Here is a 22,961-nt window from a genome sequence, read left to right as displayed (position 1 = left end):
ACCCCTGGCCCGGGCCTCGGGGCTCGACTGAGCAAGTGGCGACTAGGGACTCAGCCCCGCCCTGGGGGGCTTCACGCTGCCCCCATCATGCTGCTGGCCAGGGCGAGGGGTCTGGACACGCAGGAGTCATAGGGGAACCTCCTGCGGAGACCGGGAAGTACAAGCTGAGTGTGCAAACGCAGGGCCGGACGGGCCACCACTGCTCCCACGAGGCGGAGGCGCAGGTGCTCCCCTCACGCCAGAGGCTCCCCGGCCTCCCCTCGCCAACAGGCTGTCCGGTTCTGTGGCTTCAATGCAGCCAGGCCGAGATCAGACTCACTGTCACACGGTGGTTCCCTTTAAAACAGCGACATCCGTCATTACCACGTCACCATCATTATTTCCAAATATTCATGGGGCGCTTATTATGTGCCAGGCACTGTTTGCTGTAAGCTCTTTGCTTGTCCTCAGTCATCCATCTCTCCCATCAACTCCGAGAAAAGGGGTGCTCTTTTCAATGCTGCTTTAAGACCTGGGGGGAAATGGATTTTCACTGGATGCAAAGCAAAGGCAGCCACCTGTCCCCATGAGTGAGCACGAGAGGTAAGGGCTTGGCCCGGGGTGAAAGGGGGCAGGCAGGGATACTCCCCCTTTAAGCCCTGTGTGATCTTGACCAGACACTCCCCTTTCTGTGCCTCAGTTTACTCATCTGTAATAGATGAGGCTGGCTTCGGGGAGCCTGCCTCTTACTGGCTCTATTCCCTCAGCTTTTGTCTGGATTGTTCTAGTTGACCACGTTTCAGGGAGGGCCGCTGCCAGCCCCACCCATCTTCTGGGCTGTCTTAAGCATTTGGATCCTAGGAAGTCTCTCTCTGTCTTTGTCTATCTCTCTCTCTCACTCACACACACACACACACACACACACACACACACACACACAGAATCCCCAGGTCCTTCCCTCATCGCCCCTCCAACACTGGCAGCCTGTCCATTCCTGTTAGGAGTTGGGCCAGACAAGGCTTGACTCAGTAGGAGCCAGAGAAACCCCGTAGTCTGGGCAATCGCTATGCTGAGACTCTCCCCAACCCCAATTCCCTCTACCCTTACCTCACCGGCTCCCCACCCCTGGGCTCCAGGCCTAGAGAGCACTGGCCTGAGGTCGATCCTCCAACTGCCCCCCTTCTGCTCTCCCTAAACCACCTACACTGCTGGTCTCTGGGCCTCCTGCTCTACTGTCCCTCCCACCCCCGCCCCCCATACACACTCAGTGCTGGGCCCTGAGCCCTGGCCTTACCGACCCTCTCTCCTCGCCCCCCACCCAGTACCGTGCCGTACCCTATTATGCCCTCCCCTCTTACCCTTTGCTAACCAAAACTCATCTCCAGTTAAAATCGTTCCTTGGGCTTCAGGAAACAGCAATCACCCTCCCCCAAGGCCTCCTCAGCCCATCCTAGGGTCTTTGCTCCAGATTCCCAGCCCACCCCCACTCCACTCACCACATACCCCCCAACTCCCATGGCAACCCAAGGCCTGGAGGCAGGAAGGGCAACTAGAGAAGGACACCTCCTACCCCAGTTATAGCTCTTGTGGAGAGCCAGGGATACTCCCCCGGCCACACCAGTGTGTCATCCAGAAATGTGAAAACAAAACCATTTAGAGTCACTCCACATCAGCCACTGAGCCCCCTGCCCCTCTCTGGCTCTGGGATCGGGATCCTGTTCAGCCTTTTGCCCACATTCCAACCTTTCTACATCTTTTCAGACCAACTTTTATCTTTTTTATTCCTCCCTGGATGCAGGCAGATGGGAATCTATATCCTGACTCTATCAATTACTCACTTGCTGTGCAACATTTGGGAAGTGACATAACATCTCTGAGCCTAGAATGGAAATGCTGATACCATCCTCAGAAATGTTTTGGTGAATGTGGGGAGTGAGTAATGAATGAGAAAGCACCCGGGTTGGATCTGCTATATCGTAGGGCTCAGAAATATTTGTTCCCCTCCCTTTCTCTTCTTCTTGGACGGAAGCCCTCCCTGACCCCACCCTCTTTCATCAGGCAGCCCGTGGAGCGCTCCTGCACCCTTTCCTTTGAGAAGACCTCCCAGACCCTCCCACCCTTTGGCCTCCAGTGGACTTGGGAGGGGCAAGAAGTGAGATGGGGATGGAGGAAATAAATTTGCCAAAGCTCTGCAAGGAGGGGAGGCGGCAGGAGACAGGCTGTAAAGTGAGAGGGTTGGTGTGTGTATTGGAGGAGTGGCTCCCACTCCGCCCACTGGCTGACCTCTTGGGTCAGGTCGCTTCCCTGGGGGGTGGGTGTGAGCCTGCAGCAGCTCGTGCTCCCTGATAATCAGTCTTGGCTCCTCCCCATCCACTGTCAGACTTTCTCTGAACCCCTGAACCTTCCCGGTGGGGGGCAGAGTCTGACCCTCAGGGGCTAAGTCACCCAGGCTCCTTTGGCCTTTGGCTCCTGGCTTGCTGAGGCTGAGAGAGCAAGTGGTGGGTGGTGCAAGGGGAGAGAAGTCAGGGTGTCTTCCCCCTCTCCCAGCAGGCCCTGGTTTTGGCAGTGCTGTGCTCCCCGCCTAAGGGCACGGCGCCCATCCGGCTGGCCCATTTCCCAGGGTAGGGACACTGGCTGGGTTCTAGTAAGAGCTCCCCCTCCCACCCCACCCCTTCAGGACCAGGGGTGGTGATGACTCCCCACGGTAGCTAGTCCCTGGAGCTGTGCCATCACCTAGACCTGCCCACACTCTCCATGGTTCCTTCATCACACTGTCTGCAATGAACCCTCAGGAAGCGCCATCTGCTTCCCACAAAGACCCAACTGATCCAAGCACCCAGTTCATCAATTCCCCACCACACCCCTCCCTGAACCAAACTGCAGCCCAGCTGGGAGATAAAGGGCCAAAACACTGAATTAAATTCCTGAGGAATCAACCCATCCTCCCCCATCCAGGAGAGGCTCCAGCTCTCGCTCAGGGTATCAAGAGTGGAGATGCAGGCCGGGTGCCAGGCGGGCCCCATCACCTTGACGTGTCTCTGCCTGGCTGCTCCCCTCAACCATGTTCTGGGCCCTGCAGAGAAGTCAGGGAAGAAAGGACAGACCCTGTTCCTTGTGGGAAACTCCTTGTCAGACTGGGAGCTCCATGTCTTCCCCATCTGACAAGGCGCTCCCTGAGTGCAGGGGCTGGTCTCACTCATTTGTTTTCTTATTATCCCCAGCATCTAGCTCAAACAGCAAACAACTCCTCAGTGCAAACCTTAGAGACACAGAAAAATGCAAAGCGTGACCACCCCCACCCCCATCTGGTAGAGAGAGTCTCTCTAAAAGGCCCACAACCCAATGCAGCTCATATGCTGTAGGTGGTCCAGAGCTGGTCCCTGGAGCACTTGTCCCTCTTGCCAACTCATACCTGTATACCCTTGGGCAAGTCCCTTTACCTTGGGGTGGCCAACTGGTCCCAGTTCTCTGGAGATTGTCCTGGGAAAGTGCCATCTCGAAGGACACTCCTTAATCCCAGGAAAAGCGGGACATTGTTCGCTCCACTTAACCTGCCCATGCCTCAGTTTCCCCCTATGTGCCAATAGCACTATCTGCCTCAGGAGGAAGGCTGTGACGTAGATGGAATGAGTTCACACAAATCCAGAACCTAGGAAGCACATGGCACAAAATAAGCTCTAGATGATTGACCTTCCTTGTCTGTGTTTCCCAGAAGCAGAACAGGGGGCAGGCAGGATTTGACTGTCAAGTAGCTGATTTGGGAAGTGGCTCCAAAGAGCACCAGTAAAGAAGTAAACCACAGGAAGTAAAGCCAGAGAGTTGGAGGATAGGAGAGGGCTGCTGGGCAGTCGGGCTCCACCTCACTGCAGAACTCTGGGTGGAGCGTGCCTCAGAGCTGCCCGTCCTGAGGGGCAAGGAATCGGAGGCATATGACCCTCACTCCCATTTCTCTCCTCTTGAGGGCTGTGCCTCCCCAGCACACGCGGCACAGAAGTCCACAGAGCACGCGGCAAAGGTAAGCACAGAGCGGCAAGGCACTATCGCCACATATGTATTAACCACACTCACAATGTGCAGGAGACCCAGGAGCAGAGGAGACACCTGCCCAGATGTGGGGAACAGGGTCAGAGCAGGAGGAGGTATTTTCTGGGTGAGCTTTGAAGCACAAGTACAAGTTTTCCTGGCAAAACAGGGAGCAGGACTTGCACATGATGGGCTCACAATAAATATTTCAACGAACGCCAAATAAGTCAAGAAAGATTCAAGTGCTTGAATTAGTGGTCCCAATTAGATGGTGGGAAGGCGGGACGTCTGGTGGCTCAGTGGTTCAGCGTCTGCCTTTGGCTCAGGTCATGATCCCGAGGTCCTGGGATCGAGTCCCACATCAGGCTCCCCACAGGGAGGCTGCCTCTCTCTCTGTCTCTCATGAATAAATAAATCAAATTTTTTAAAAAAGATGGTGGAGAGGCATGGTCAGTCAGAGGAGGAGGTGATGCAGTCAGATGCCTATAGGCATCAGGAGAGGCTGGATTAAGGCACGAGGACCTGAGCGGGTCCCCCATTGACAGGTAAGGAGGAGGGAAGGTAGACCATGTGGAGGAACCTGAAGTGCAAGGCAGAGAAGCAGGAACGGGTAGGGCTAGAAAGGAATGCCAAAGAACGGGAAGGAGGGGGAAAGAAGGGGAAGGAGGATTTAGGGAAAGGAAGGAAGAAAGAGAAGGGGAGAACTGAATTTGAGGGAGGAGAGAAAGAGACACAAAGACATAGAAAGCCCAATCACAGGGGTAGAGGGAGAACCGCAGAGTCCTGCTCCACAGAGGTTCAAGGAAGAGAGTGAAAACAAGGTTGTATCAAGTTCTCAGGTGCTGAGTCTTGCCCAGAGTGGAGTCATGAGCCGTCGGAAAGGCTTCCCAGAGGAGGTGAGCCTTGAACCAGGAGCTGCTGTGAGCCCAAGAACAGGAGTTTCATGGAAAGAAGGCTGCAGGGGCCCTGAGACTGAGAGGGAGCAGAGAGCAAGGCACCTCCAGCAAGCCAGAAGGAGGGCGGGTTCCAGTGGTTATTACCGGAGCTGCACAAATATTGTTGTTTTGACTGGTAGTGGGATTGGTTTATTTTTCCCCAGGAACCACAAGTGTGATGCACAGGTTCATTTTAGAACATGACACCACCGGAAGAGCAACAATCTTTGGCCTTGCCTTTCCCACTTCTGGTGAGAGGCACACATGTGCACACACACTTGCATACGCGTGCACACACACACACACACACACATACACGAGTCATAAAAAATAACCCAAACCACAAATGTTTAATCCACCAACGCCAAGTATCCGCTGGAAATATCTCAGTTGTCGCAATGGTAAGAGTGTTCCACTTTTTTTTTTATATGCAAAGCACTTGCAACAGTGCCTAGAATATAAAAAGGCCCACAAACATCTTCACTATTTTTGGGAGGCTGGATAGCTCAGCGGCTAAAAGCATGGACATGCAGCCATATCGTCTGAGTTCAGAGCTCAACGCCACTACTCACCAGCTGTGTGACAGTGGACAAGTTGCTTAACCTCTCGATTTGTTCATCTAATGTGGAGATAATTAATACTACCTCACTCGAAGGGTTATTAGAGATGTGTTAATACATATCATGAGCTTAGAAAATGGCCTAGCTCAGAGTCAGTGTCATCATCACCATCACCTCTTGTCCATGACATGCCCAAACTCCCTGAAGCCTATACCACAGACTCCCAGCCCTCTTACCCCCCGCCCCCCACCAACCATATCCTGGCTAGTAGGGCCCCAGGACCAGGAGGGACAGAGAGAATGCGTGATCCCGTGCATTCAACAGGAAAAGTCAGATGTCCAGAAGCCTTGATTCCGAGATACTGCAAACCTCCGCCTTCCACCCGAAAACTACCTAACGACATCCAGGGCCTGACACCACAGCTACGCCCCTCTCCACCCATCCCCTGCAGCAGCTTCCTAGGAAGAGGGCAGAGCCATTTCCCGTCTGGCAGAAACTCTGCCTGTAGCAGCCAAGCTAGGTTCCAGGGTCGGGATGGCAGACAAACTAAAGCTTGGATCTGGTCGGGTTAAATCTCTCTTGGTGGCAGGGTTTGTCTGGGGAGAGAGGAGGTGAGGGCCAGTGGGCGCTGGTTCCAGGCTTGGCTTGGAGCAGTAGCTGTCAGACTCGACTGTGCATCCCATCCCCTAGAGGGCTGTGCAAACACAGGGTGCTGTCCCGATCCCCGGAGTATGTGATTTCTAGGACAATTTGCTTTTCATACAAGTCCTTATGTGGAAGCTAAGCGACTGGTCCAGTGAGTTCACTTTAAGAACTGCTGGGTTAGGAGCTTGAGCCTAGATGGGATGGCCCTTTGTCTGAATCCCAGTACTACTCCTAGGAGCTGTGTGACCTTATTCGGGTCACTTAACTTCCTGGCCTCAGTCTTCTCACTTCGAACACCAGGACCCTAATACCTGTCCTCAGGATGACTATGAGGATTCCAGAAGTACATGGAGGCACGTGGCCAGCACAGTGCCTGGCTCCCAGTGGATAGACGCTGTGATTGTTGTCATTATCCCTCCAGCGTCTGGGACTGGTGGTTTTCCTCTAGCATCCACTCTTGCCCAATAATGCACCACTAATTATTAGATAGGCACATGGCTGCCCAGAATAAAGACTTTATTTCTCAAGTTCCCTTGAGGCAGTGTGGCCTTACGATAAGAACTAAGAGTTGTATACTAGATGGGATGTTGTTTTGCTACTGAAGGAGAGATGGAGAACTAATGGAGAAATGCATTTATTTTTCATATAAAGGTCTAGTAGGTGGTCTATGGCCCTTCTACATTGTTGCTCTATCATTCTCAATATAAGACCTTCATCTCATCATATAACGTGGCTGCTCCAGCTCCTGCCATCACATCCACACCCCAGCCAGTGGGAAGGAAAGAAAGGAAATAGAAAGGTCATACCTGTTCCCTATCAGGTCGCAACTAGTAGGGGTAAATATCATTTCTACTCATATCACATTGTTTGGAAGTCAGTCACATGACCACATTTAACTACAGGAGGCTGGGAAATGTGCTTTTCAGCCAATCAGCTATACAACCAGTTAGAAATGCCATTACAATGTCAGAAGGGGTGAATGGCCATGGTGTTGGCAACAGCATAGAGTGTGCCCAGCCTCTAGGAATTGTCCTTAAAGGAAGGGAGTATCTCCTTTTTCAGCCCTTACTTCTTGCTGTTGGAATATTCCTGATGTGATGGTAGAAGCTTTAACGGCCCCTGTGGACCACGGGGTGAAAGCTGTGCTCAGGAAGTAGACCAACGACGGAGGAGGGCTGCATCCCTACCCATAGTGGCGCTGTCATACCAGCCCTGAGCTGCTTCCCTCTGTGTTTGGTTTACACGAGAGAGAAATATGTATTTACCTCACTTAGCCCACTGCTATTTGGGATTTTCTGTTCCTGGCAGCTGAACTCAACTGATGGTCTTCTTCCCGGCTAACTGAACTGCTCTTCTGCTAGCACTCCAGCTCAGCTTCCCCAAATTGTCAGTTGTCACATGTTCTGGGAAATGGGAGGGAAGGGGGGACTCATGGGACATTCTGATGTTTTACTCAGATTTCAGCAGTGCACCCCTGGCCCTGGGTTGCTTGCCATCGTAGACTGAAAACCCGCCCTGAGTCTTCATCTTTCCCTGGGTCTTTCCCCTTTGTGGGCTGACTCTGCCATGCTTTCCCACGCTCTGTGTGGGCTTGGTCATGTGACTTGCTTTGGCCGATGGGGTATTAGCAAATGAGATGCCCTCAAAGGCTCAAAGGGTGCTGCTGAGTTTGAGCTTCTCTCTCTACGTCTCTCTCTCTCTCTCATTGTATGTCTGGCTCTGTCTGCCACAGCCACGAGAACATTTCTAGGCTAACTTGCTGGAGGAAGAGAGGCGATGGAACTGGGCGTTTCAGCTCAGAAGCTAGAACCAAGGCTCAGAGAACCTGAACTGCCCCCGGGGCACCTCTAGTATAAAACGGAGGAAGGAAAGAAATGCCAGCATCCTCAACACCTGCTATGAGCCTGGACTCATCAATTCATTTCAGCGAAGTGGTAATGCCAGGGGTTCCATCCGGTCAGACTTCTGTACAGCCTCCTGCCTGGCATTAGAGCCTTGGGTGTCCACAGTACCCCAGAGTGCCCCCAGAGACAGCCCCTGACCCTGCTTCCCCTCACCCATTCCAGTGCAGAATCAGACGCCAAAGTGTTTCTCTGTGAAGACAGACCTCTAGGTTGTTGAGTCCAGGTGTGTCGGTCAGCTCATGTGACTATGACAAAAGACCGTAGACTGCATGACTTACATACAACAAATTTATGTCTCACAGGTCTGGAGGCTGGGAAGTCTGACATCAGGTTGCCAGTGCATGGTGAGTCCCTGCTCCTGGTTCATAGATACATCTTCTCGCTGTGTCCTCACATGGTGGATGGGGACGGGGAGCTTTCTCAGGCCTCCTCTGTAAGGGCATTAATCCCATGCACATGACATCTACCCTCATGGCCAACGCACCTCCCAAAGCCTTGACCTCCTGATACCATCACGTTGGGGAGTAGGGTTTCAAGATATGAATTTTGAGGGAAACAGAACAGTCAGCCCTTAGCTTCAGCTAAGAAGGTGTCTTCTAGCCTCATCTTACTTGTCCCTCTTAGCACGTTGACATGTGGCTACACTCTACTGGATTTCTTCCTGCCCACCTGGCCACGTTTTTCAGGTATAGCAGAATAGTCTGTCTGTCTTTATTTTTGCCCTTCAGTTATACTTTCTTCTTTTCCTTCCTTCCTCCTTCCTTTCCCTTCTCTCCATCCCTCTTTCTGTCCTTCCTTCCTTCTTTCCTGCCTTTTCTCCTTCCTTCCTTTCTGAAATGGAAGACAACTGACCTTCTTTGTCAGAGAAAGGATCACTTCTGGGGAACACTTACTACTCAAAAGTAGGACAATCACATATCCATTGTTCTGAGCTTAGGGGAGTGTGTGGACAATTTGTGAAATCCTTAGAGATATTCAGAGAGAGGAATGTGCTATACCAGTTACAATAGTGACCTAGCCATGAGATCTGTGGGTAGATGAGACTACAGGGTTCCAGTCCTCTCTCACCCCATGCTTAACCTCAGAACTTAGCCTTTTGGGACTGAGTAGACCCCTGAGAGCATTGTCAGCTGCAGAAAACAGAGTTCCAGAGGGAAATACTGGAGTAAGGCCCTGCAAGTAGGCCCCGTGGAGCCTGGAAACTTTAACTGGAGTCCTATGTGCCATCCCAGAACTCATGGCCAGCACTATTTTCTGTAAATGTTGGTTTTTCCCAAGGTTCATCCTGAGGCCATCTTTTTTCTCATTTCATATTTTCCCCCTAGGCCATCAAGTGCCTGCCAAGATTTCAACAACCAACCACAGCTTGACCTTTCTCAAATTTTCATCTCTAAACCAGTTTTCTCCTTTGAGCTCCTGAAGCTAAGCAGTTGAGATCATCACCTTCCAATCATCTCTTGGTTCAAGATGGCCACTTGACCTCCAACCACGTTGTCCATATTCACTAAGGAAGGAAGAAAGAGAGGAGAGATGCTCCACACTCCCCACCACTTTCAAGGAGATTTCTTAAAGATCCAGGAATACATTTGCTTATATTTCATAGGCTAGAAGTTAGTGACAAAATCATATCTCACTACAAGGTAAGTTGGGAGATACAGTCTTTTAGCTAGACAACCAAGTGTCCAGGGCACCGCTGGTCTGGTCTCTACCTACCACATCAGCCTTGTTTTCTGTCACTGTCATGTTCAGCCTTCCTTCCTCTGCAATGGTCACACTGACCTTCTCTTGGTTCCTCAGATAACCCTGGTTCTCTGCCAGCTGGCGTCTTTTGTATAAATCATTTCCTCTGCCTAGAACGCCATGCAGGCTCTCCCCTCGCTCCATCCCACATGCTCAACTCCTTACCCATCACTGCCATCTCCTCAGAGGCCTTACCAGAAGGAAGGCAGGACCCCACTTGAGACCTCACATCTCCCTGAAACTTTCTTCCACAGCACACACCATACAAGTATATAATTACATATTTATTTTGTGTTTATTTCAATTCAATTCAACTCAACTCAACAGATATTTATGGAGTCCTTATTGTATGTCAGATACTCTTCTGCAGCATCTCCTCCAGGTCCCAGTCACTAGCCCTCACAGGCTCTCTTTCTGATAATTTCTCTATATCTGCCATTTGCCCGTGAGGGACTGGGACCAGACCAGCCAGTAGACTTAGATAAATCATGAGTTGAGACAGTGAAGACTATAGTCTATCCTTTCCAGGGTCTGAACCACCTGGTGGCAGCTAGGGCCATAGACAGGGGTGGAGAGCTGGGTTCTTGGAGCCTGAGTGCTGGATTAGCTCTGCTGCCCATGGAACATGAGACCCTGGGCCAGTCACTGCTCCTCTGGACATCAGTGTCCTCATTCATAAAAGGAGTAAGTTTCCCAGACTGGATGAATGTTCTCTGAAGAAATAGCCAAGACTTTTCTGAAAGAAAAAAAAAATCTATGTTGGGCTTTGGGTTTCATTCATTCGCCATTCATTCATACTCATTGACACATATTTATCGAGTGTCTCCTCTGTAACAGGCATGGTTCTGGAGCTGAGGAGTCACAAGGGACCCAGACAACAACAAAAATGGGGTCAAGGGTGCGAGCATGTCAACTGGCAATCCCAGTTCTGTGTAGAAAGGAGATTTCCACCTACAATCTTATGTTGGCAAGAACTGCAATGATCTGTATTTCATTATAACTCAATCTCTATTTAGTGCCTCCTCAAATGGGGTTAAAAGAGAGTATATTGGGCAGCCCTGGTGGCCCAGTGGTTTAGTGCCACCTTCAGCCCAGGGCATGATCCTGGAGACCCAGAATCGAGTCCTATGTCGGGCTCCCTGCATGGAGCCTGCTTCTCCCTCTGCCTGTGTCTCTGCCTCTCTCTCTCTGTGCCTCTCATGAATAAATAAATAAAATCTTTAAAAAAAATAAATGAATAAATAAAATCTTTTAAAAAATAAAATAAAATAAAATAAAATAAAATAAAATGGAGCATATTCATTCTCTATTGCTCCTGCCTTCTCTTCTTTCATCAACTCCTTTCACTCTCTCCTCCTTTATTCTAACCCAAGAGAAATATTTTTCAAGCTAAGGACAGGACAGGGGGCCAGAGCAGTCTAGTTACTATGGTTGTATGACAAAATACCCCCAAAATTTAGCAGCTTAAAATGGTCACATTTATTTTGCTCACAAAGCTGCAATTCAGGCCGACCCTGGGGAGACAACTCTGCTCTACTCCACATCAGTGAGGGTGGCTTGAAGGCTAGGTGGATCATCTACAGAGTCCCTGGCTCACTGTTTTCTGGAATGGGATGTTGACTGTTGGCTGAGACCTAGCACACCAACATGTGACCTAGGCTTGCTCACAACATGTTGGCTGCTGGGCAGGGGTGAGGACTGAGAGTGGGACAAAGGCTGTACTGCCCCATGGGACCTCACCTGGGGAGCCACATGTGACACTTGCATTGCCTTCTGTCCGTGCAGGCAGTCACAAACTCCCACCCAGTTTCAGTGGGATGAGGAAGTAGACTCCACCTCTTCTGGAAGAGCATGTGGGGAAGAAATAGGGCTGTGACCATTTTTTGGAAAATAAAATCTACCATGCAAGTGGAGAGGAGACCTCTTTACATTTTTCTCTCCACCATTTTGTTTATGGTGGTAAAACACGCATAACATAAAACTTTCCACCTTAACCACTCTGAAGTGTACAACACAGTGGTATTGAATACATTCACATTGTAGTGCAACCATCCCCACCATGCATCGTCTTAGCTCTTTTCATCTTGTAAATCTGATACTCTGTACCCATTAGACAATAATTTCCCATTCTCTCCTCACCCCAGCCCTGATAGTCATCATTCTACTTTTTGTCTCTATGATCTGACTACTCTAAACCTCTCATCTAATTGGCATCATACAGTATTTTTTGTGTGAGAGTGGTTTATTTTACTTAGCTTCTTCAAGATTCAACCATGTTACAGTATATTGCATAATTTCCTTCCTTTTTAAGGCTGACTGATATACCATTGTGAGGAGAGGCCACATTTTGCTCATTCATTCATCCATTAATGGACACTTGGGTTGCTTCCACGTTGTGGCTACTGTGAATAATGCTGTTATGAACACAAGTATACAGATACCAATTGGAGATATTGCTTTCAGTTCTTTTGGGTAGATACCCAGGAGTGAAATTGCTATTTCCAGTAATTCTATTTATAATTTTTGGAATAACTATAGTACTATTTTCCACAGCTTCTACACCACTTTATACTCCTATCAACAGTGCACAAGGGTTCCAATTTCTCTACAGCCTCACCAATACTTGTATTCTGTTTGTTTGGTTTTTTATTTAGGCCATCCTAATTGGTGTGTGGTGCTATCTCATTGTAGTGTAGGTTTGCATTTCCCTAATGATTCTAAAAATTAGTGATTTTGAGCATCTTTTTTTTTTTTTAATGTTTCTCCTAGGGCAGCCCCGGTGCACAGCAGTTTGGTGCCGCCTGCAGCCTAGGGCGTGATCCTGGAGACCCTGGATCGAGTCCCACATCGGGCTCCCTGCATGGAGCCTGCTTCTCCCTCTGCCTGTGTCTCTGCCTCTCTCTCACTCTCTCTGCGTCTCTATGAATAAATAAATAAAAAATCTTAAAAAAAATCTTATAAAAAATAAATAAATAAATAAATATTTCTCCTAATTTTTTTATTCCTACATCCTTGTAGTTTCCCTAAGGGCTTCGGGTTTAGACACAAAGGCCAGGGATTTTTCTGCTTCCTGTTTTGGCATGGCCCACCTCTGAGGGAATAGGACACCAGATAACACTACATAAGTATCATCCGGCTGCTGTGAGGAGGAGTGCTCTGGGACCCTGAGGAAGAACTTTCCCCCAGGCCTGGAGCATGGGAAGCAGAATGAGTAAGAGTAAGTATGAGTAAGAGTCAGACTGGTTGGGGGATGTGTATGGGGCACAAGGTCGGGATGAGGGGATAAGTGTTCTACACTGAGAGGGAACAGCATGTGCAAAGCCTCTGAAGGAAGAAAAAAAAAGGATGTCAGAGTCCAGAGGGAGAGGAAAGAGATGAGGATAGAGATAACCAGACCAGTTGAACTTTATCTGGAATCTAGGGAGAAGCCTTTAAAGGGTATTAAGCCAAAAAATGAGATAAGATTTTGAGATAAGATTCAAAGATTACTTTGAAGAAAATGTCAACAAAATGAAAATACAACCTACAGAGATGGGAAAGAATATCTGCAAATCAAATATCTGATAGGGGGCTAATACCCAAAATGTATGAAGAACTCATACACTTCAATTGCAAAACAAAAACAAAAACAAAACAAACACCACACAAATATTTTTTTTTTATTAAAACAGGCAAAGGATCCGAATAGACATTACTCCAAAGAAGATATACGAATGGCCAACAGGTCCATAGAAAGGTACTCAATATCACTAATCACCAGGGAACTGCAAATCAAAACCACAGTGAGATACCACCTCACACCTGTTAGAAGGACCATCATTGAAAATGCAAGAGATAAATGCCGGGAACCCTATGCACTGCTGGTAGGATTGTAAACTGTTGGAGCCACTGTTTCCATACTGTTTTCACAGCGTAACAGTGCCTCAAAAAAATTAAAAATAGAAAAACCAAATGATCCAGCAAGTCCACTTCTGGGAATCGATCTGAATATATGAGATATGAGCACCCCTGTGTTCACTACAGCATTAGGTACAGCAGCCAAGACACGGAAAATAACCTGAAAGTCGGATGGATGATGGGTAAAGGAAACGTGGTGTGCGGATACAGTGGAATATTATTCAGCCATAAGAAAAATTCTGCTATTTGGGATAACATAGATGAAACTGGATAGCGTTATGCTATGTGAAATAAATCAGACGGAAAGACAAACACTGCAATCTTGTTCCAGAATTTCTTTTCCTTTGGTTTCCACAGTTCTGGGTCACGCCACTTTGAAGAAGGAAAAGGTAGACCAGATGATGAGCAGTGGGCAGTGAAGCAAGGTTTATGGAGTGATGGCACACAGCTCCCGAGGAGGGAGGTCACCCAAGAGGCTTGCCAACAGAGTTTCTAAGTCTAGGGGGTTTTATGGGCTCCTTGGGCTGTTTGATCTGATTAACCCTCCCTGTGCCTGTCACCCAATCGGGTTTTGGTCATCTACCTATCGCGTGGGAAAGGGTGAAGACTCCTTCCAGGGTGGGGTAAAATCCTTTTAAGGCTGGTTTCCTCCTAGGGTGCCCCGGGCCCCTTGTCCCTGCCTGCCTTTCTTCCCACTATCCTTCATTAATCTCACATGTGGAAATCTGAAAGAAAAGAGAAAGAAAGGAAGAAAGGATGAAAAAAAGGAAGGAAAAAGGAAGGAAGGAAGGAAGGAAGGAAGGAAGGAAGGAAGGAAGGAAGGAAGGAAGGAAGGAAGGAAGGATGAGAGGGATGCCTGGGTGGCTCAGTGGTTGAGCCTTAGGCTCAGATCATGATCCCAGGGTCCTGGGATGGAGTCCCGAATTGGGCTCCCCGCAGGGAGCCTGCTTCTCCCTCTGCCTGTGTCTCTGCCTCTCTGTGTCTCTCATGAATAAATAAATAAAACCTTTAAATTAAAAAAAAAGAAAGAAAAGAAAGAGAGAGAGGGAGGAGAAGGGAGAAAGGAAGGAGGGAAGGAAAGAAAAGAACTGAGAAAAGAGACTGGATTTGTGGTTACCCGAGGCAGGGGGTAGGGGTGGGGGAATTGGATGAAGGCAGTTGAAGGACAGAAACTTCCAGTTAGGAGGGAAGTAGGCCCTGGCGACGTAAGCACAGCACAGTGACAACAGTTAACACTGACATAGAGTATGTTTGAAAGTTCCTAAAAGAGTAGACCCCAAGAATTCTCATCACAAGGAAAAAACATTTTTCTATTTATTTCTTTTTTATATATATCCATATGAGATGCTGGATGTTAACTAAACATCGTGGAAATCATTTCACGACATATGAAAGTCCAGTTGTTACACCGTCCACCTAAAACTTACACTGTGCGGTATGTCAATTATGTCTCAGTGAAGCAGGGGGGAAAATTAAGTGAAATGGATTTCAAAAGCATTTGGAGACCAGTAATATTGGGTCTTGGGACTGGTTGGACATAGGGAGGCGGGAAGGAGTACCTCCCTGGGCTCACGAAAGCTCCTCCCCAGGGCATGCACCCTCAGCCTCTGCCAGGAGCTGCTGCATCACACACCGGCCTGTCAAGTGGCCGGGCTTGGGGGCATGACAAGGCCTTCTGGAACCAGATATGGCACTCATTCCCAACTGTCCATGAATTCATTAACTGCCTCAATCTGTTAATGCGATTCCTCTCAGGTCTTGCTGAGGAAACAGAGTCAAGTAGCTTCTGGAAGGAAGAGCCACAGAGCCCTGCTACAGGGGAGCACCTTCACCCTCCCCTGTTCACACCCCCAGGAAGCCAAGTGACCACTGACTTTCAACTGGAATAACTGGGTGGGGGAGGACAGGAAGGACAGGGAACCTTCTCTCTCTCTCTTTTTTTTTTTAATTGTATTTATTTATTTGAGTGAGAGAGCACAAGCAGGGTGAGGGGCAGAGGAAGAGGGAGAAGCAGACTCCCTGCTGAGCAGGGAGCACAACACGGGGCTCAATCCCAAGACCCTGGGATCATGACCTGAGCCGAAGGCAGAGGCTTAACCACCTGAGCCACCCGGGCGCCCCAACAGAGGGCCTTCTTGCACAGCTGAGGCCAGGGGGGAAGGTTTTCACTAGGATTACACCTGAGGCCACGTGGGCCCTATACCATTTGCCCTAGGCTCCCACCACTGGCCACCATTAAGCCCACCACTTTGCTTCGGCAGCAAAGCCAAAGGATAAATGTGCCCCATCTTCCTGGGACATCCATTTGACTGAAAGAATGTGAGGAAAATAATATTATTTTTGTATTAAACAGAGATATGAAGGAATAGAACGCAAAATACATGTGTGGGTTTTAGACAAACAGGAGACGTGAGATCCTAACAGGGCTTTGAGTTGGCTGTTTTGAGCCAAGGCCCTTGGGGGAATGTGGTCTGGCCCCTTTGGGCACCATTCTGGTGGAAAAGTTTGAGAAAAATCGGTGTTCTTTAATAGCCGCAGTCTGAAGGCTGCAAAGAGTAGCTGCGGCTGCCAGGGACAGCTGGGTCTGGAAGGGACTGCCAGGTCACACAGGGGCTGCCCTCGGCTGCCCTAGGGCAGTGACCTCAGAGTCCGCGGCGCTGTAAGGGACGGCGGATGGCACGGGTGGCTGATGTTCACCGCCCCTGGCCCTGGTTATCAGCATGGGTTCCTGTTACCCCCCCGCCCCCCCCCCCCGGGTTCAGCACGAGCCAGGCCTCTGGCCCTCAGCTCCCACTGCAGACAGCCCGAGAGAGCCGGCGGGACTTGGGCCTGGCCTGCCGTCAGCAGGAGGCAAGAGGGAAGCCGGCCGGGCCTCCCACCGTCTGTTTGGTCACTGGTTTCCTCCGCAGTGTCCAACTCTGCCACCTTTGCTCCCCGGTCGATGAGTACCTGAGTGGTTCGAGGCTAGAGCGGGACCAAAGGGCTGGGGAGGGACGGACTCAGTGTGGGAATGTGTGGGAGACGATGAAGGAGACGTCGCAACCCTCTGTGTTCTGACTGGGAGAGAGAAACAGGCAAGAGGCAAAGGAACATGCGAGAGAAATGAGAAACTTTATGTCCTTAGAATCTTCCTCTGATGTCAGAGGAGCCCCAGGAGGCCACCTAGCCTGTTCCTGACTATTGGTGGGGCCAAGAGCTCCTCTGAAGAGGCATGCAGTGATCCCTGGCTACGGGGGCTGGGTGCTGAAAATGAGAGCTGACTGCACCCCTCGGAAGCTCCTGATGGAGGGGAACAACAGTCCTAACCCCAGGGAGCCCCAGGCTAAGGGGTACACTCAGCCCTGCCCTCAGGGAGCCCCAGTCTGAGGAGGAGACCCTGGCTGTGCCCTAAGAGAGCCCCAGCCTGGTGGGAGTATCTCTTTAGGGTCCTGCAGAGGCTCTTGCCTAGCTCACCACAGGTGCTGCTGGGGCTTTGCTTCCAATTCCTGTAAAGAGAAATGGGAAATCCCAGGAACTGAAACACTTTTAATCACCCTCTTTTATTGCCCTTCCCTGGGTGACTCAGCGGTAGGAAAATCACAGCTCCGGAAAGAAGAGAACCGAGAATGAAAACCAAGAGAGAGTGATGAGACACAGCCTCCTCAGCCAGCCCGTCTCGTCCCTACAGCAGCTGCTGGTGACCAGTGCAGAGCTGCCACTGAAGCTGCTGACAGAGCCATGGGGCCGGGGGCGGGGGGCGGGGGGGACACACCACACTACACCCAGCCCCCAGGGACCCCCACAGCAGGGCTGGGCCTACATCGAGGCAAGGCCAGTGCACAGAAGTGAAGGTCTGCACGGTCTGAGGGTGGTCACTCACTGTCCAGTGCTTTTGATTCCCTCCCTTTCAGGCGCCCACTTGCCCCTCAGCCAGAATGCGCCCCTTCCTCTCTGGTGCCCAGCACCCTGCTCCTCTTCAGGCCCATCTGACCCCTCAGAGCTGCCATCACACCCTCTGAGGCTCCCGGGCACTGCTGTCACCTGACTGATTTGTGGTATGCAGGGGCTTGTGATCTTTCTTCTCCTCTCAACCCTTAAACCCTCAAAAATACATGTTGTGCAGAATGGGCCCAATCCTCAGGAAAACATGAGAGAAGGAAAGAAGAAAGAAAGAAAGAAAGAAAGAAAGAAAGAAAGAAAGAAAGAAAGAAAGAAAGAAAGAAAGAAAGAAAGAAAGAAAGAAAGAAAGAAAGAAAAAAGAAACGAGAACCCAAACCCAGTTTTCTTGATGGAAGCAAGAGGGCAGGAAATATCTAGCCCCACTGCCTTTTCTTGGGAGAGTGGGAGGGAGATACCTTCCTGAGCTGAAAAGACTCTTAGAAATTTCCTGAAATTGAGGCTTAGCCAGGCGAAGGGGCCTACCCAAAGTCACCAGAAACAGAGCCAAACTTGAACCAGGATCCACTGTCTCCCTCTCTCTGACTGATCCTCCACCCTTGTACCTGGACCCTGGGCTCTGGGTCAGCCTGACACCCAGAGGGAGACATGCTGTTCTGTTCTCACTCCAGCGGGGTGGGGCGGTCTGGCCGTGGCAGTGGTGGACTGGCTCTACCCAGAGGGGGCACATTTCATCACCATGAAAGTCTGGCGAGGGCTTGCAGCTTCTGCGCCCAGGGAAAGCTGTGCTTTGCCAACAATGAGCCACTTGGATCCCCCGTCCCAAATTTCATGCAAGTGCCCAGGACATTCCAGTCCTGGCAGCAGGGAGTGCAGGGCCACCTGGGTGCCCTTCACCTGCCAGGGAAGCTCCTGGGCTCACCCTAGGCTGGGGGTCCTGGCATACGCTACTCTGGAGGGGTCCTATCCAGTCTTTCCCACTGACCCCCAATGGCGACAGCGTTCGGAGATGATCATAAAAGTTACTGTTTTAACTTACTTTGCCTGTCACTTCACAAAGAGTTCCTCACCTGAGCCTCTTAACAACCCAGTGAGGAGGTACTGTTATGACCCCCATTTCACAGAATGAGGATACTAGGGCCCAGAGAGGCACCGTGACTTGCCCAGGTGATACAGCTGGGCCTGCCTAGCTCCAAATCCTTGCTCTTTATCACCACCGGCCAGTGCCCCACCTGTTGCCTCACCCCTCAGATCCCTCTTAAGGAGAAAGCCACCCAGAACCCTGAGAACAGGAAACAGACTGGATAAATTACAGAATGGCTGTGGGCGCTAGGAGGTGGGTGGCGGTGGGACCCCCTCACTCAGCCCTAATAAAGGTGTAAACTGGAAACCCATTTGGAGTCTCCCCTTTGCCTACTTTCCCCTGCTAGGAAAGAGAGGGGGCAGAAACGGGCACTTGACTTTAGAGAAGCACCCACTGGGTGCCAGCCCTGGGCTGGGCACTTGTGAAATGATATTTGGCCCAGGGCAGGGCAGGTAATTTCAAAGTTCTTCAGTGTTTGAACCAGCTATTTGTAGGGCTGTTTTCCTGAGGGTGACACCCTCTACAGAAGGGGCCCAGGGCTCTGTTCTTGGCTCTTTCCTGGCCAGTCCCACACGTAGAGACCAGGATAAAGACACACCAGCCCACTTATTGAGCTTCTAGAGAGAACCGGTGCAGAGTGAACTTACAAGTACTGTGGAAAACAGACTCCAGATGGTGGTCTGCCTGGCAAATGATGAGTTTGGTGTTCCTACAACAGGCATTGGGCCCTACTGTGTGCCAGGCCCTGGGGAGCCAAAGGGACAATGAGGCAACGTGCCCTTGATGCGAGGTGGGGGGTTGAGTGGAACCGCAGGATCTGATGCCAGATTCAGAGGCTGCCCAGGCCCCAGATGATGCAATGATTAACCTGGTGGCAGGGGATGGGCAGGGGCGGGCATTTATTGGGGAAGGGCTTATCTGGGCTGGCTTTGAAAAGCAAATCAGAATGATAGAGCTTCCTGCCCAGGGAGCCATAGGATGCATGTGACAATTAAATGAGATAATGGAAGGGAAAGTATCTTGAGACAGGATTAAAATACCCAGACTCTGAGGCCTGTTCTGCTTCCACAAGGGAGAATGCTGAGGCTCTGGGATGTGGGATGATTTATTTGTCTGAGGATGCCTCATATGACCATCCAGAGCCAGTGACCTTCCTCCCCACTCCTCACTTCCGCCTCCACTGTGCCCAGTGAAAAACATGTTTGTACGGAGTTGCCCCTGGGAACTATTGCTCACCCCAAGATAACCCCATGTTACCACACTGCTCTGATATCATTCCTGCCAAAACAAAAGGTTGGGCCTTTTAGTTAACCCGAATGGCCTTATCTCATCTAAAAGCACGTATTCCACGAGATTGGGATTCCACGGAAAGAACTCTTTCACCTCCACTGTTGCCTTCAAGGGTGCCTTGGGAACCCCAGTTTAGGGACGTCTAGCTAGGTCAACATATCTGGTCACTGGCCTCCCACCAAGTCTTCGGGCATCTTGGTGATTCAGCCATTCAGCCATTCTCTGGCGACTTATTGAGCACCTAATACATGCTGGGCACAGGATTCAAGACTGAGCAAGGGGTACTCACATGGCCATGTGTGTGTCCATTTCTTTGTCACCTGGATGTACCTGTTCAGCAGGCCAGGTTCTCCAGGAAGCAGCTGCTGAGGTGGAGGTGGGCATGGGGAAGGGTCACGGTGGAGTGACTTCTGTGAAAGGAAACGGCAGATCTGACGGCTGGACACCAGCTTGATGGGAAACTGTGGAGCAGAGATTGCCTGGCAGAGGAGCCCTGACCAAGCTGGGCAGAAAGGGCCAGGCCCTAGAACCACTGTCATGCTCAGCCCTTGGCCTTCAAGGTCATGACTGGAGAGGTGAGGCAGTGCCCACAGCACATGCTCACAGGAGGGCTTAGTACTTTGTGTCCTGGGTGACCCACTCTCCACACCCTAGCCCCAGGCCCAGGGTTCTGGAAGAGGCTAAGACCTAGAGCTCTCAGCTCACTACACTCCTTGCAACTGGGCAGCAAGTCCTTTCTTGAAGGGGGGTCTGTACAGCCCATGTCCCAATCTGCCACATTCTTCCATTTGACAGATGTTTCCTGAGCATCTCCTGAGTGCCAGGCTTTGGGGATGTGAAACGAACCAATCAGACCAGTCTCTGCCCTGGGGAGCTTCCAGTCTGGCACATCTCCCTGCAGGTGGCCGTGCGTCAGGGTCAGGGTGACCACGTGCCTGTGTTGGAGCAGACCTCTAGCTCTGGTTGTGCCTGTCCGTGTGCGTGCACACACTCACACACAATCAAGGGGGGCCTGGAAGGGTGAAGGTTTTCAAAGAAGCTGTGGCTTCGTTAGAAATTTGAGAGGACCAAAGATGGAGGAAGGGACAGCCTGACAGGCTAGCAGAAAACCCCAGGCGGAAGAAGGCGAGTCGGGGTGGCTGAGCCCGCCCATCCCTGGTGGGGCATTTCCATGCAGGAATGAGCAAGGAGCAGGTGACAGAGGGGAGGGCTCATGCAATCCTAGGCTGGCAGCTGGGCTCAGGGCCAGAGAGGAAAAATTTCTGCTTTCTTAAGAACCAGGGAGTGGAGGGAGGAGAAGGGACCTTGAAGAAAGTCCAAAGACCGAGAACCAAAGCTGGGCTGAGCCCTTCAGACAGGAAGGAGCAGGCTGGCGAGGGGAGGGCAGGGGACTGAGAGCCAGTGGAGGGCAGCATGGGCCATCTGTCACTTCTGAGAGGCATCATTGACTGAACCACAAGCAGACTGCATTTGAATAATAAGAAGAAATGGCAGGAACTTTGCATAGCATTTGCATAATTTTTAGGGCTCCTCCCCTAATTGAGTCCAGTATCCAGGCTGGAAACCGGGAGTCATGCTAGACTTCTCTCTACCTTTGCCCCCTCACTCTTCAGTCCCCAAAGCCAGTCTTCCTTTATTTTTTAAAACATTTTTTTAATTTAAATTCAATTTGCCAACATCTAGTCTAACACCCAGTGCTCATCCCATCAAGTGCCCTCCTCAGTGCCCATCACCCAGTTACCCTATCCTCCCCCACCCCATCCTCTTCCCTTTCTGCAACCCTTTGTTTCCCAGAGTTAGGAGTCTCTCATGGTTTGTCTTCCTCTCTAATTTTTCCCCACTCAGTTTTCCTCCTTTCCCTTATTGTCCCTTTCACTATTTCTTATATTCCACACGTGAGTGAAACCATATGATGATTGTCCTTCTCCGATTGACTCATTTCACTCAGCATAATACCCTCCAGTTCCATCCGCATCGAAGCAAATGGTGGGTATTCGTCTCTTCCGATGGCTGAGTAATGTTCCATAGTGTGTGTATGTATATATATATATACCACATCTTCTTTATCCATTCATCTTTCAAAGGACATCGTGGCTCCCTCCACAGTTTGGCTATTGTGGACATTGCTGCTGTGAACATTGGGGTGTAGGTGTCCCATCATTTCACTACATCTCTATCTTTGGGGTAAACACCCAGTAGTGCAATTGCTGGGAACTCTCTTGCACTGTTGCCACCAACAGAATGGTGCAAGCTGGTATAGTCACTCTGGAAAACAGTGTTAATATATTATTTTTAAGTAATGTCTACACCTAATGTGAGGCTCGCACCCACAACCCCAAGGTCAAGAGCGTCATGTGCCACCAGCTGACCCAGCCAGGTGCTCTGAGACCAGCAGAGGACTGCCTTTTGAGGACTGCCTTTTGAGGACTTTCAGAATCTGCCTTTTGAGGACTTTCAGAATCCTGCTCTTTGGCCTATCATTGCCAGGGCCTCTGCCCTCGCCTGGACCACCCTCCCTTCTGTCCCCTGGTGTTAAAAGTCTCTTATCTGCCTGCCTTCTATCTCCCTGCCCCCTCCAACCTATTCCCTTTGCTACAAAGTATACCACACTTTCTTACCTAAACCCCACTGTCCTCAAGTCCAAGACCCAGATGTTTACTTTGGCCTTCGAGATACGACTCCTGCTCCACTTTGTACTCACCTCTGCTCCCCTCCTGCAGCTCTATATGGTAGCCCTTTCATCCCCAAAGTCAACTATCCTCTTCCCGCTGCACCAGCTCCCTTGCCTCTGGGCCTCCTCCACAAATGCTCTTCCCTCTGCTTGGAACACACTCCCTCTGATGAATACCTGCTCAGACTTTCTGCTCTGAGCTCTGCACTGCTCTCTAGGAAGCCTTCCCTGGATTCTCCACCATCTGCCAAAGCTAGATGTTTCTGCCCCAATTCCCTGTCATGGCACTTGCTGGGTTACTGTTACTGGTTAATTAGAGTGACTCCAAGGGCAACAGTCCCCTGTTGCCCAGATTGT

The 22,961-nt window shown here is 50.4% G+C and overlaps 2 long non-coding RNA genes across 4 annotated transcripts in view; one reads left to right on the top strand and one right to left on the bottom strand.

Annotated features, from left to right (window-relative positions):
• The first annotated feature begins 381 nt into the window (after nucleotides 1–381).
• LOC119874158 lies at nucleotides 382–13,001 on the top strand. 3 transcript variants are annotated; one of them, XR_005367654.1, is made up of 6 exons: nucleotides 382–582; nucleotides 3,941–3,994; nucleotides 7,875–8,076; nucleotides 8,349–8,390; nucleotides 9,372–9,686; nucleotides 12,805–13,001. It is a non-coding gene; the product is annotated as an uncharacterized LOC119874158 (long non-coding RNA). The 3 variants fall into 3 exon arrangements; XR_005367653.1 differs by lacking the exon at nucleotides 12,805–13,001 and adding an exon at nucleotides 10,624–10,890 and having other exon boundaries at nucleotides 383–582; XR_005367652.1 differs by lacking the exon at nucleotides 12,805–13,001 and adding an exon at nucleotides 12,556–12,614 and having other exon boundaries at nucleotides 384–582.
• The window catches only part of LOC102156981, a 38,558-nt gene continuing 25,659 nt past the window's right edge, over nucleotides 10,063–22,961 (bottom strand). The window contains exons 5-7 of the long non-coding RNA XR_005367651.1: nucleotides 20,223–20,343; nucleotides 11,527–11,627; nucleotides 10,063–10,522 (exon numbers count right to left, since the gene is read on the bottom strand). This is a non-coding gene — a long non-coding RNA (uncharacterized LOC102156981). The remainder of the gene's footprint in view (nucleotides 10,523–11,526; nucleotides 11,628–20,222; nucleotides 20,344–22,961) is intronic.

This window comes from Canis lupus, chromosome 12, assembly GCF_011100685.1.
Source record: "Canis lupus familiaris isolate Mischka breed German Shepherd chromosome 12, alternate assembly UU_Cfam_GSD_1.0, whole genome shotgun sequence".
Classification (NCBI taxonomy): Eukaryota; Metazoa; Chordata; class Mammalia; order Carnivora; family Canidae; genus Canis; species Canis lupus.
The sequence above is the reverse complement of the archived record's forward strand: the minus strand, read 5'-3'. Positions and strand labels throughout refer to the sequence as shown.